The following is a 15,876-nucleotide window of genomic DNA, read 5'->3' on the forward strand; positions in this document are numbered from 1 at the left end:
ATCGTAATTGTGCATTAAATTCCTAAATAAACATTTCTCTGCAAACATAAAATATAAAAATTATGTCAATTAACTTTCTTACTTTGAAAAATTATTTTACATAATAAATATATTTTACATATTTACAAACGTCAATAAAAAGTACAAAAATTACATTTCCCTCCCATTATAAATAATTCAATGACTTACTTTTTTCCCCCTGAAGAATTGAATCCAAACTGCCATTAATCAATCCAAACGTGTAAAGAGCCCAAAACTTACTTAAAACGCCCCCCAAAAAATGGAAAAATACAACTGTAAAAAATATAATCCAGCGACAACGTATCTGTAGACTCCAATCCATTAAAACCCCAAAATATGTAACGAAAAAGAGAAACGTTCCAGGAAAACCCCCAAAAACGGAACTGTATAATAAATATTAGTGTACTTGAAACTAATACACAGTTCCTTTACAAAGCAAGCTTCTCCCAAAGGCAACTTAAAAACGACAAAAACCTGTAAAAAAAAAACAACACAACCTCTCCCGCACAAATACACAATAAAATCATTAAAAACACACATAAACACACTAATAACACCATATTCTAAACATTTTTAAACATATAATACATATCCTAACACCTACCTATCAAAGAAATAACCATATTTTGCAAACACAGAACAACTAACTAAACCACAACAAAAACACATACACTATACAGTACTTAACTACCTTCAAACTATACCTAAATTAAACCTAAAAGTAATAAAATGAAACTTACCCTGACCGAGGCGACACAGCTTCAAACCGCAAGCTTCTCCCCTCAGAAATGACCTAAAACAACACATATAGCCTACAAAATACAACTTAGGGGCTCATTAGGATGGCGGAAGGCCCGCCACCGTCAGCCGTGCTGCGGCAGGCCCTCCGCTATCTGACTGGCAATGTCCCCCCGCCACATTACAATGGCGGTGGGAACCGTTCGGCAAGCATGGCGGGTACAAAGACTGCCCTCCAAGCTTCCGCCACTGCCAATCGTTACGATTGCCTGGCCGAGCGGACAGATGGAGGTGAATGGTGGAGGTGCCTAGCAGGCACCGTCTGCCAAATCACAATGCTGGCCTCAGCCAGCCTTTGCATGTCGGGGAAACCGCCGTGGAAAGGCTGGGTTTAGGGGTTACGTCAGGGAAGGTGCGGGACACCAAACATATATAATTTACTATTCGCACTCCAAACTGTATTAAGTCAGGGAAGGTGCTGGACACTAAACATATATAATTTACTATTCCTACTGCAAACTTAAAAAAGTCAGGGAAGGCATGGATAGTAAACATATATAATTTATTATTAACACTCCAAACTAGAAAAAGTCAGGGAATGTGCTGGACACAAAACCTATACAATTTACTATTTCCACTCCAAACTATATTAACTCAGGAAAGATGCTAGACACTAAACATATATAATTTACTATTCCCACTCCAAACAACATTAACTCAGGAAAGGTGCAGGACAGTAAACATATATAATTTACTATTCTCACACCAAACTGCATTACCTCAAGGCTGGCGGGCAGTCTCGTTACCTCTAGGGTGGCGGGCGGACTCCTATTCACCCCCTAAACATTTATATTTACTATTCCCACTCCAAACTACATCAAGTCTGGGAAGGTGCTGGACACTAAACATATATAATTTACTATTCCCACTCCATACTACATTAAGTCTAGGAAGGTGCTGGGCACTAAACATATATAATTTACTATTCCCACTCCAAACTACATTTACTCAGGGAAGGTACTGGACACTAAACATATATAATTTACCATTCCCACTGCAGACTACCTTAAGACAGAATAGGTGCTGGACCCTAAAAATATATAATTTACTATTCCCACTCCAAAAGACATTAAGTCAGGGACGTTGCTGGACACTAAACATATATAATTTACTATTCCCACTCCAAACTACATTAAGTCAGGGAAGGCGCTGGGCACTAAACATATATAAATTACTATTCCCACTCCAAACTACATTAAGTCCAGGAAGGTGCTGGACACTAAACATATATCATTTACTATTCCCACTTCAAACTACATTAGCTCAGGGAAGGTGCTGAAGTTTTAAATATAATATTGCCATAAAAATACATAAAAACATATAAATTAATGCACAATATACATATATTTACATACTCCCATTTATAATACATTTTCCCAAAAAAATATGTTATTTGTAAATAATTTTATATCATAATCCAAACTTTCATTTTAATATAGTTCTTAAAATGTATCAACTTTAATTTTTATTTTATTTAAACATAACTCAACAAAATTATTTATAAATTTCACAATATATCAAAACATTTTTAAATTTAAATATTGTATTTTTTTATAATTTTAAATTATTTACAAAAAAAGTCCATCATCACCTATAACGCCACCATCACACTCCTAAAATCCAATTTAATTTTTAGAATGTTTTAGATTAAAACACTCCTCAGCCTTATCACCTATAACCACAACATCCCACTCCTAATAACAAAATATTATTTTTTCAATATTTTTGAAAATGTTTAAAAAAATAAAATTTTATTTTTAAAACACTCCCCACCATTTTACCCTATAAACCCAACATCCTGCTCCTGAAACACAATTTAAAATTGTATACATATTTTTTTATTTTAAAAAAAAATATTAAAACACTCCCCACCCGTATCCCCTATAAACCCAATATCCCACTCCTAAAACACAATTTAAAATGTCATTAAATATTATTTTTTAGATATTTAAAAAAAATGTAAAGCACTCCCCACCCGTATCCCCTATCAACCAACATCCCTTTCCTAATACCCAATTTTAGATTTTATTAATATTTTTGAAAAATTTTAAATTAAAAAAAACATATTTTTAAACCATTCCGCACCCTTATCCCCTATAAACCCAACATTCTGCTCCTAAAATATCATTTAAAACTTCATTAATATATTTTTTTTAAAAATACATATTTAAAAAAAAACAAAAAACCTAACCCTTATCCCCTATAAACCAAAAACCCCGCTCCTAAAACATTTTTTATATAAAACATATACAATTCATTAAAAATTAATACATTTAAAATTATACACTATATTAAAAAATTCACATTTACAAAATCGATATTTTTTAATAACAATATTTTGAAAATCGATATTTCTAACAACAATATTTTATACAACACACCAAATCGATAATCTTGACATCGATATTATATACATCGATATTTTTGACTTTTGACATTTAAAACTCAATATTATTGCACAATGATATCAAAACTCGATATTTGTCTACTTACTGCAAAAGGCACTGTAGGCCTGTGCCTTCTCTTCAACCCAGCTGTCCAAGACAGCTAGATTGGAGAGCTTTGAACTGCTTATATCGGTTTTGCCGTGGCAAGGTACCCGGTCAAACCTGCATGCGCAACGCAAACTTAAGTGGCCACTCCTCACTGCTGCCAATCATTGGCAGCAGTGACACACTGGTCCGCCCTGCCCTCAGACTCTGTTTGCTGGCAAAAAGAGTCAAAAATAAAATGGTATTAAAATGATTTTATTAGCATTTCATGTTTTATGTTTTCTGCCCAGCAGTGTGTGGGGGGTGATGTTCCTCCGCTCCCACGGTGGAACCTCTGCTGTGTAACAGTTCCTACCAGGCTAGTCGGCGTAAGGCATGTTAGTGCTGTGCTAATGCCTACTTATCAATTGCCGAAAGCTCCTGAAGCACTCCCTAGTATACTTTGGGTCTGAACACCGAGTGGGCTAGTGGTACTGACAATGGATCTGAAACTCTGCTGGCAACAACCTCAAAAGCTTGCAGAATATCCTTCTCAGGGCATCTACATCCAAACAGGTAGAGATCTCCTAAGCACTACTGGAAAAAAGGGAAACTTTAAAATACATTGGATCCACCTGATACCATTTAAGTCTCCTACCTTTATCAACAAGGAAAAGCCCTCTAAGCACCCCTGACCATGAGCTAACAATATCTACAACCCCCTCACGCTTTTAAAAGCAAGGGGTTATGGTCCCTAAATGGGCTTTGAATGATGATAAAATGGGCAATGTACAAAAATTGGGTTGCAGAATCAAAAATAAAATCAATAATTGAGGTACATCCCCTCCCCTTGAATGTTGGAAAGATACCAGAATTTGATGAGGTAACCGGTTTATCCAAGGCAAACTCAAGGTTATAGGATTCTAAAATTGCACCAAACTCCCAGCTCTCCTTTGAATGAACAAAATGAAGCCCTTCCTACAACATACACTAAGATTTAGGTACTTAAAGGGCTTTCACATAATTGGCAATTTAAATCCCCCACTGACCTTAGCATTTTCCCCCCCATCTCAGTGCCAAGTTTCATCCAGGAATTCAGAACAATGTTTAAACGCTCGGAGCTTGAAATCCCATCAGGCCCAGCTCTGACATTATGAAAAATAACCAGTAAGATAGTGGTAGAACCCAACGCCGACAACTTTAGCCCCTGCACCTTCTGCATCTTCCAATGCACATCAACAACATGCCAACTTAATTCCACTGCCACAAAAGTAATCAATCTCCCATTAACCCTCTCTGCCACTGAGGGCACAACAGGTGTGAAATAAGTCTTGAATCCTTCCACAAAACATTTTTTCCTTCACCTCCCACGTTCCCTGAAGATAGATGATCTGAAAGGATATAACAAGCATTAACCAATTAGGATCGGCAAACTCAGCTGATCGTCGGGCAATATTCCATGACAGTAGCTTCAAACCCTTTAGATTCTTGGTCAAAGTGGCCATTGGAGGAATAGTGGGAGGAGTAAACGGGGGCTCTGTTGTGGCCACTGATGGAGTAATGGACAAGCAGGGTGAGGTGGGAGGGTCAACAGTTCCCAGTCAATCACACAGCTTGAAATTACTCAATGGGGCAAATTGATTTGAGAGGTTCAAAGATGGGGGCTGCTGGATCGCCAGACGATTGCTGCCATGGGAACCCTGAGTCTGCCAACAAGGGGCAGCAAACCTTCTCAGGATTACAAAAAAGTAACCCAAGAGGACAGCTACAATGTCCTGTGGCTCAAGAAGCTTCGATGAAGATGAGGCAGCCAGTATGTGTGCCTCAATTGAGGGGTTATTGAAGATTACCACCACACAGTCCCATGCCTATCTCTTGCTATCCAAGCCCACCCAGCTAACTCTATGGACCAGAATGATTGACTTTGAAATCCCCACACATATGTGTGTTGGTTAAACCAGTGCACCACCTTGAAATTATTCTGGTGCAGGGTTTGATCGAACAGTGACATTTCCCAGAACCACAACATATGTTGTCGCATGTGGGGGCAAACTGAGCCCATCCCCAGTGATTACAGGTCAAGGAGGAACTGGGGCCAGGGTTCTGCTCACCTCAATAGAAGCAGCGTGGATCTGGGGATCCATGGAATCTCCTTAAGGCCCCTAGAGTGCTTAATAGCACACGCTATGGCATCAGGTCGTACTGCTGCTACCCACCGAGGCAGGGACAGTGGAGGTAACTGGCTCAGGAGAAATAATCTGCCCAAACGACAAAACCATCCCGGAGTTAATATGAGTCAGAACATCTGCGACTCTGGACTTAATGTTATTTTACCTGGATATAATTGGGTCAAGGTTGGCATTTAAAACGGCTCCAAACTTGGAAAGCAAGTCCTTACTAAGGGGTTCATCCCCTGAGGGACAAGGTAAATTAGGATCAGTCATGGCACCCACTTTGGCACTGGAGCACCCCAAATATACATTAGCCCCCCCATCCCCTCCGCTTGCCGCTAGGAACGATGGGGCTAAAGGGATTGGATCATGATCCGAGACCCCATAATCCCCCCTTGAAGGCAAGCCTTTGTCCTCAGAAAGCCTTTCCTCATCTCCCCAGTCCCCTCAAATCACCCAGGTCACTCTGCCCCTCTATCATTCTAGGATCCTCTGTAGAGAAGGGCAACCCCAGGACAACAGCAACCTACTTTCTACCAACTCAATTTATTTTATAGCACTTAAACAGCTCAAGTTAAAAATCCCTCAATGGTAGCAACTCGAGCAGCGGTAGAAGGAGAAAGTACCTCAGCAGCGAGTGATTTTCTTTGCTCAATGTTGACACCTCTCAAGATACACAGCACCCCAGAGGTCAAGTGCCAGAAAAGCTAATGAAACCACAGGAAATCCTGGGGTAGATGTACAAGCCCCTTGCACCACCGTTGCGTCACTTTTTGTGACGTATCGGTGGTGCATTTTACTGCTCCATATTTACAAGGACAGGAAAAGCCACCCTGCATGACTTTTCCTGTCCTTGTAAATATGGCCCCTTTACACGCAGCACTTTGCGTGAAAGGGGCATTCCATGGGTGTTGCTGTGGGTGTTCCCACACAACACCCATGTAACCAGACACATTTCCAGATTTACGAGGAATCGTAAAGCTGGAAATGCGTGTAAATGCTAAGCCTCCACAGGGGAGGTGTAGGGATGCACAATGAGGACAAATGTATTAATTTCTCCTCGTTTTTTTTTACTGTTTCTATGGGTGTTGCATTCTGCAGCAAACATAGAAAGAGGAAATCACCTCTAATGATTGTGTTTGTTCAGGAAGGGTTCCCTTCCTGCATATAAACAATCATTGAAACAATGCCGTTTTTCAAATTCTATGTGGTCTAATGCAGCACACAAAGAAGATGAAAAACGGCATTTCAGATTGTTTTTGTGTAGGAAGGGAACCTGAACAAAAGCAATCTCCCCACGACGCAGGCATCTTTGCACCATGGTGCAAGGGTGCCTGTGCCGGCGCATCGTAGCAGTTTGTGCACCAGCGCAGGGGGAAGCACAGAGATGCAACATATTGTTGTAAATATGTAACTTCCCTGTGCTTTGAAAGTGACTCAGTGCAGCGCAGCTAAATGGCTTGCAGCACGCACTGAGTCACTTTCATTGTAAATCTGCCCCCCTGAATTTACAGACTTGTGCAACTTGAGTGATCCCCCAGCTATACAATCACACAACCCTCATGCACCATGTCGCTGAGTGCACCCCATACAAACCCAGATTAGTGTCTGACAGGCCTCTACCAGATGACCTTTTCATACCATATAGTCCCAGGCACCAAATATTTGCAGCCTCAGCCCAGGCTCATGAGTCCGACTCAAACCAGTGGGGTGTTCAACTTGCCTCAAGGACACAGGAGTGCTCTAAAATGAAACCAGCCAGGCCACATCCAACCAAGTCAAGAAAAAATGTCACTCTAACACCAATCCAGGAAAATAATCCAAGGGGGTGGCCCCACCCTACCTCTTCCTGGCAATGAGAGTCACAGGATGGTCTGCTTTGGCCCTAACTTCACCCGGGCACGGCCCGCACGCCTCCTGTGCAGTGGGACTTCTGACCTTGTCTTACGCACATTTACCTGGTCACAGGTTGGTATGGGATTGCCTCCTGGCCCCTTTTTGTTGCTGGTACTTGAAGTCCTTGCTACCAGTTGTCATCAAAAAACCGCCAGGTAACTCGCACGCAGCGGGGCATCTCCCAATGCTATTTGCACATTTACGCGGCCCCAGAGCATCAGCCCTCATCAGCCAGGATAGTTTGCCAGGATAGTTTGACTCCAGTGGCATGGAGAGCACGGGACCCACGTCTGGGCATACCCGTCCCACTCAGGGTGACAAATGCAAAAAGAACAATTGATAGACAGCATGCAAAACAATGTCATACATTAACCCCAGACTTTAAGAAAAAATACATTTTAAATCCATTCAACCAATAAAAAGCAAACATACTAACATGGAAGAGATATTTAAATGATGTACTGCGAGTATGGGCATGGGCTATAGATTCTACTCTCCCATTTGTTCTATGTTCAAAGAGTTTTGATCCGAATCTCAAATTCATGCATACTGTACATATTAAATCATCAACATTTTTGGATGCTACAATATATGCATAAGAGGGTGTTCTTGTCATAAACCAACTGATAACACCTTATTGAAATTTGATAGCTTTCATCCTAGACCACTAAAAGAGATATCCCCGCATGGCCACTTTTTAAAGGAGAAGTTGCAGTAAGATCTTGGACTTTGAATTACCAGCAAGAATCCTCTCTCAGAAATTAAGGGCGCAAGACTATCCAGAAAGGATTATATAGAAAGCAATGAAGCGAGCAAAAATACAAAACCGGAAAGTCTTATTGGAGATCAGCTAGAAGAATACTGATGACAAACTACTAACTTGTGTCACAACTTTCCATGTAGCATCCAGCCATTTAAAGAAGATCATTAATAGGAACTTGTGTATTTTAAACACAGGGCCTCACAAATGAAATAAGCCAATGTTCTCTTACAAATGGGCTAGAAGTTTGAAGGATGCACTTGTTCATACCAGACCAAAAAGAACTATGAGTACAAGAGAAACAGTCCTCAACTGATGGGGTCTTCCTGATGGAATAGGTCATTACCCATGTGGTAATAGCAGTATCTGCCATCTAACAACTGCTACACAAACTTTGGATGTGGGGCTACAACGAAATGGACATTCAGAAAGCACACCAAATGTAATTCTGTGCAAGTAGTCTACATGATCACATACCTGAAGTTTACAATATATTGAAATGACGGGAGGGAAGATTAAGGTTAAGATACATGAACATCATAGCAATATGCGATGCAGAAAAACAGCAACAAAAATGGCAAAATACTTCCTCTCAAAAGGACTCATAACAATCGATTTGAAATGGGTAATAACAGAACAATTGGATAGTAATACAAGGAATCCTGAGAGTTCTATTTGAAAAGGAACAGCGATGAACTTGTATTTACTGATTACCTACCCACAAAAAAAGTTTGAATGCCAACCTACCTTAGAATAAAATTCTCAGTAATTAGTGAAATAAGACACCTGACATATATGTCGCTATGAATCACACCAGCTGAGGAAAATATATCTAAGGCATATGCACTAAGACAATATATGTATTAGTGATGGAAATAAACACAAAACAATCATTTTTTGCCAAACCCGATCAATAGCACTGTTTTAACAATAATTTCAATACATGTACTCTGCATACATATACGCAAACATATATGCAACCCTTTCTATCATGTGTGAGTAAGGAAGTAAAAGGGACCTTATTGTAAATTCTCCTCTTTTCTAGTCTTTTCTTCTCTAGTATGTTGCTCCTCCAGAATGACCAATTCAGTAGGAAAATATGAAAGAAATAATTTTAATACCCCCTCAATTTTACAATGATAGGAACATCTCGTAATGTAGGGATCTTTTCTCTTGAATATACACATTAAGATGCTGACTTCAGATGCACTGCATGTTACGATAATGGCTTTGATATCCATTTTCGAGGAGCATGAACATTTGGACCTTATTTTACCACATAACAATGTGGAAATCTTTCTGACCATTTCCTTTGTTTTGAGCATTTATATGATGATGTAGGTACATTATACAGTGCATCACTTGACCAGGAAGACACTTAACAAGTGCATTACACTGACACTCAGCAATTTGCAGAGCTTAGAGAACACTTTTTAGGTCCTCCATGGGTGCTAAACCTTCACAAAGTAAGTAGAGATGGATTATGGGGCTTTAGCACGCCAACAATTAGGGCACTAATTCTTATAATGTTCATAAGAATTTTCCTTTTTAGAGTGTGACATTGGGGTCCACCCGACTCTAAGACTCTATGGGGAGATAGAACACTAAAAAATATGTACGGTTTGAAAAATATTTTTTTTTAAAAATGGTTTAAATACTTAGCATGCACAACACTAATGTGTGTGTTTTGCTCACACCTAATCACGAGGGATTGTGTGTAGCCCCCTCTTTTTTTCACAATAAAAAATCACTGCATGAATATAATGCTGTGTTTACTTACAGAGTGGAGTGCATTGCTGACCATGAAAATTTAATTGATATTGCAATCAGAAACCTGTGTCTCTCTTTTTGATCTTTTCAAAATCTCTAATTAGAAATTATCTTGTAATAAACCATAAAAAATGTAAGGCATAGAAAAGTAGTATGATGTAATATGAATCAATACATGTCACGGTTGCACAATTAGTGCTCTTTTCAGACATAAATATATGATAGGGATCTTCATAAATCACTTGTACTTCAGAAAGTCATCTGACATTAAGGCGCCGATTCCGATTCCGATTCCGGCCGCAAAACGAACAGACCGACACGGACCCGGACCGAATACCGACCGACATGGACCAGCGCCGTACGACCCGTGCAGTACGATGCATCGCGTGTGAATTACAACCGACACGTACGGAATATAAGCCGTACGACCGAGCCGTAGGGAAAATAGTGATCCGGCTGGAAAACCGACGTGATTTTCACCGACCGACACGAATCCGGAATGAACCCGACCGACCCGTACCCACGATGTACGATTAGCGCAGTTCGATGCAATGGGTGTAAAACCAGACCGACTCACACGGAGACCAAGCCGCACGACCGACACGCACAGACAACCGGGCACACAAGCAATAGAGACCGCCAAGAATGACGCGTACCAAACACAGAAGACAGGCAGCGTGAACGAGGCAGAGAAGCCCGCACGAGACAACAGCAGCGTCCGTTTCCGTCACATGAACGTCTCCTTCATGCCTACTAAACACAAAGGAAAAAAGACAAAAAAAGGACCAAACAAGCAATGACAAAGCCAATAAATACCACAAAAAAAACATGGGACAAAGACACACCCACAACTCCAACTATATAAAGGACTACAATCACTACCATCATCCCTTGCAAACAGGAGACACAGCCAGCAGCAAACACCAGTACACAGCAACCACAGACACACTCACAACTCACCCATCACACAACTCACACACCATCAGCACCTCATACAAAAGCACACATACATACACACAGCAAAACCAACACCAACCCACCATCACTTGCACCCTCATACACACATTCCTCACCACCACCACCCATCACCATGCCTCCAAAGAAGAATCCAAAGTTCACAGATAGTGAGTTAGAAGTGCTGGTAGACAAGATCATCAGAGTAGAGCCACATTTGTTTGGTACATTGGTTCAAAGGACCCCCATCTCACAGAAAACCAAGATGTGGGCGAGGATTGTGGACAAGGTGAACGCACAAACACCAGCAAGGCGCACAAAGGACAACATCCAGAACAGGTGGTATGACGTGCGCAGGAGGGTCAAGAAACTCATCGAAAAAGATCACAAACTGAGTCAGTGCACCGGCGGTGGCCCTCCTGCCAAACCAGTCTACTTCAGGACCTGGGAGGAGAAGGTACGAGACATCCTACCACCAGAGAGTGTCCATGGCCTAACAGACATCCCAGAGCCTGGTGAGTACACAAACAACATACCCAAGATTGTGTGGCAAGGGAACAGTGAAACCATGCACCCCAAGCAAAGCTACACTAACCAATAGATAATCATACCATGATGTGCATGTCAGTCAGACACACACAATACCTGGCCTCTCATAGTGACTGGGGACTGTGTCATGACATGAACCAACCTACAAACAAATAGAGAAAGCCAGTGGCACTAAGCCAAATAGACCTTGAACGACAGTTTGCCACCACAAACACACCACCACACAGTGCAGCTGACTGTCAGGAAGGAATAGTGGGGATGCAGGTGAAGTGAGTGTAGCCAAAAGCATGATGGCGCCTGTAGTCACAGATAATGCACACCCTCCTGATTGACCCATCAAGACCTCTCTGAAACATGCCCACATCACAGGTAGTGGAAAATGACTGACAAGATGGCTGACACTGGGTCCTGCTGTGGGGAGCACAAGGCCCTGCTAGGGCTTGTGTGCAAATTAGAAGCAGGACACCACTGACTGACATCCTGAAAGACAACTTGCACGCCCTACAATGGAAGCACGTTTAATGATGGGAAGGAGAACTGACAGCCCTGACCAGACTACTCAGCATGGGGAGACACCACCCCTGAACACAAACTCCACACAACTACCGGGTACAATGCATTGACACACACCTCATTGAAATATCAGCAAAAGATACCCCGTACTGGGTGCTGCTGTGTGAAGCACAGGGGCTCACTTGGGACTTGTAGCCAAACAAACACCAGGATTTCACAGTCAGCCATCTTGCCATTGATGTCACACCCCCTCACAGGGAAGCAGAGTCAAGAGGGAGGAAGCATGGGTATGCTGGGAAGGGGGGAGGAGCCAAGATTATGATGAGAGTCGCAGTCACAGACAACCTACACCCACACACATGGCCCAGCAAGATCAAACTGAAACATACTCACCTCACAGGGAGTGGGAAGGGACTGACAAGATGTCTGACACCGGGCTCTGTTGTGGGGAGCACAAGGCCATGCTGGGAAATGGCCAACAACAATATCAAACTCTGTCTGTGATAAGCTGGGAAAAAGCAGTGTACAGGCAGGCATCTGTGTGAAAAGTAGAAAATGTCATGTTTGTGAACCAACGATGCATGTAGAAACATAAATCACATTGTGTGTCTCTTCCAAACACAGGTGGTGCTGGGCACCCATCACCAAATGACGAGGATACCCAGGCCCAGACTCTGGTGGACACTGAACTCTCTGGTCTGACTCTCTCACTGTCCTCTTCGGATGACGACGACCAACCTGGCCCCTCCGGTATGAGCCATCATGCAGCACCAGCAGCATCAACATCTGCCCCCCCTGTACCCACGCCTCCAGCATCTGGACACCGACACGGCACCCCCGCCAACACGGACAGACCAAGGACAATCAACACCCACAGCACAGGGACACAGGACCCCCCGGAAGCTACAGCCAACACCACCAGCAACACCACCCAAGGGGTCCCAGTGTCACCTGTGCGTACCTCCGCTGGTCCTGCCCATATGGAGAGGGGTGCTGGGAGGGGTGGGAGACACATGGCACGCCTTGCTGAGGGGTCTGGACTGCATGATGACCCCCTACTGGCACGCATCTTAAGTGCGTACCAGGATAGCACCGGAGGATTTGGCCAGGTAGTGGGCATCCTCAAGGACATGCAACACGAGCAGGTCGCCCACCATGCCCGCATAGAGGCCAAGTGGGATGACATCACTGCGGTGCATCGGGACATACTACAATGCCTCCGCCAGATCAACACCAACCTGTCCACACACCCCTGTGTGCCCACAACATCTGTTGCAACACCATCTGCCAGCACCACAGGGAGGGAGGAGGACTCTGGTGGAGAGTCCCCTGCACTGCAGAGGCCTGCACATGAGGATCCCCCCCAGAAGAAGAGGGGTAGTCCGAAGAAGGACATGTGAGAGGCAGATGTCCCAGCACATCCCCCAGGGCCTCCAAACCTGTTCTGGACAATGTTCTTTGTGCGCAACCCGTACACCTTGTCCAATCGCACAGAACTCGCCCACATGACATGGAGGGTTCATGTTGGGCCAATGTATCAGATGACTGTGGACTTTACTCTGGACATTTCATCTACCAGCACTTCTAACTCCAATGTGAACATTGGATTCCCAAATCACTGTACAGCACCCACCATCCTGTGCACTTCCCTCACACATGTTTGTAAATAAATTCACCAGTACACCATACTTGCCTCTGTTGTGATTCCAACTTGTCATGTTCAGGGAGATGTCGATCTGCTACACAACACAGTGCATGCCAAATACTGCAACAATGTGACCAACGTAAGGTGAGTCATGGGGATGTGACACATGTGACGGAGACACACCACTATGACAACTCAAAACATACTCACCATGGCCATGTTACTCATCACACGCAATGATGTTGACCTGAAACACATTGACATGCTCAGACACAACACCAAGCCCAGTCAGTGGTAACAAGTCCACCGGTGAGGTAAGCAGATGTCACTCAGATGTGGGAAGACAGACAACGCACATAACAAAGCGTAGCACATGTTCATTACACATCAGTAACACGTTTATTCCACACTAGTTGCACGGTAATTCTACGTAACAGTGGACACACGCTCACAATGTGTTGGAGAATGGAAGTCCAGGGATGTGGGGTACATGAGTTGATGGGAATTGTCAACTTCCACACTGGTGATGGCTTCTGGGTGTTGGGGGTCAGTGTTGACCACACAACAGGCAAAGTACCCTGGGGAGGACAGACAAGATACAGTCAAAAGCACAGAAGAACAGTAGAGAAATGTAATACACATGCACAAAACATGTTGCAAAACACCTACACAAACACTAGTTAGCAGTACTACCCTATTGTGGAGTACACACCAGCTGAATGGACACATCACAGCACGCATCCAGTAAAGTGGCACACAGACACACTCAGACAGCAACAGAGCTGGATCAATACATTCCAGGCTACCTCCATACATTCACATAACAACCCTGGAAACTCACATTCAGGTGAAGAAGTTGTTGATGAGCTGGAAGCGGACGTCACCATCATCTTCATCATCATCTTGCCCCAGGCCGGGATCCTCCACAGGTGCCAGAGGTTGGTCGTCATCATCGTCATCCTGGATGAGAGGCACCTCCTTCCGCACCGCCATGTTGTGTAGCATGCTGCAGACCAGTATTATTTTGCACACCTTTACAGGCTCATATGGGAGGGCCCCTCCGGTCTTGTCCAGGCAGCGAAAGCGGCTTTTCAGGAGGCCGAATGTCCGCTCAATCACCCTCCTGCTCCGACCATGTGCCTCATTGTAGCGCAGCTCGGCTGGTGTCACAGGGTTCCTGAGGGGTGTCAGCAACCACGGCATGTTGGGGTATCCGGAGTCACCTACACATACAAAAATGAACAAGTAGCTGAGTTTTGTAGGAGTGCGGAACACAACAGTGACAAACACACACAATGAGAAACAGTCAGTATCTGTGACATCAGCGTTGCAATGCGACTACTCCTCATAATGTAGGCATTGTGCGCAGAACCTGGGAACCGTGCACACACATGTGTGATCGACATGTCAGCAAGACAGACCACCAGAGCATTGATCGAATGGTAGTGCTTCCTGTTCCGGTATGCCTGCTCATGTGCCTGTGGTGGTATCTGGGCAACATGTGTCCCATCAATAGATCCAATGACGTTCAGCATCCTCCCCAGTGTATAAAAGGCATCCTTAATTTCAGGGAGTTCATCTGGGCTCGGGAACTTGATATACAGGTCGAGGAATTGCAACATCCCCTCCAAGACATCGCGTAGCACCCGACTAAACATCGTTTGCGACTTACCACCAGCAGTAGCCACAGTGTACTGGAAGGTACCGGTAGCAAAGAAGTGCAGGGCTGCCATCACCTTCACCTCTGGGGTCAGTGCTGTAAGGTATGTCCGGCCAGGTAGCAGATGTGGCGCCAACTGCTCCACCAACTCCGAAATCAGTGGTCTGGTGAAGCGAAACCGTCTGATGCAGTTGCGTTCCTGCATGGTTGCAAGGTCTGGGAACGGACGATGGACAGCTGGTGCCCTGCAGTACAGAGATGCACAAAGGAAGATTGTCAGTACATCCACCCATGTGGCCATGACCACGATCACTATCACATGCTAGTTCATGACATTACACAATGTACTGAGGTGTGTGCTGTTGGGCATGGACACATATGTCGCCTACAAGACCACCACCTCACATCTCAATTCCACATGTCCACATGAATGCCATGTAGTGCAATGGGCCAATCATCTGGCTGTGTCACCCAACCTATGTGCTGCTGCAACGTTAAAGAAAACCACCCCAGTGACTAATGAGGACTCATGTCTCCCAGGCATCACAGATCTTTGCCATGCAGAAACACAGGCTCCCTGTATTGCCACATCAACACAGCAATGGACATGGCGTAGCACGTACACACCACAAGGCAAGCGTAAGTCCCACAGGTAGTGGCCACTGTTG

The sequence above is a fragment of the Triturus cristatus genome, chromosome 4_1 (assembly GCF_964204655.1).
Source record: "Triturus cristatus chromosome 4_1, aTriCri1.1, whole genome shotgun sequence".
NCBI classification, from domain to species: Eukaryota; Metazoa; Chordata; class Amphibia; order Caudata; family Salamandridae; genus Triturus; species Triturus cristatus.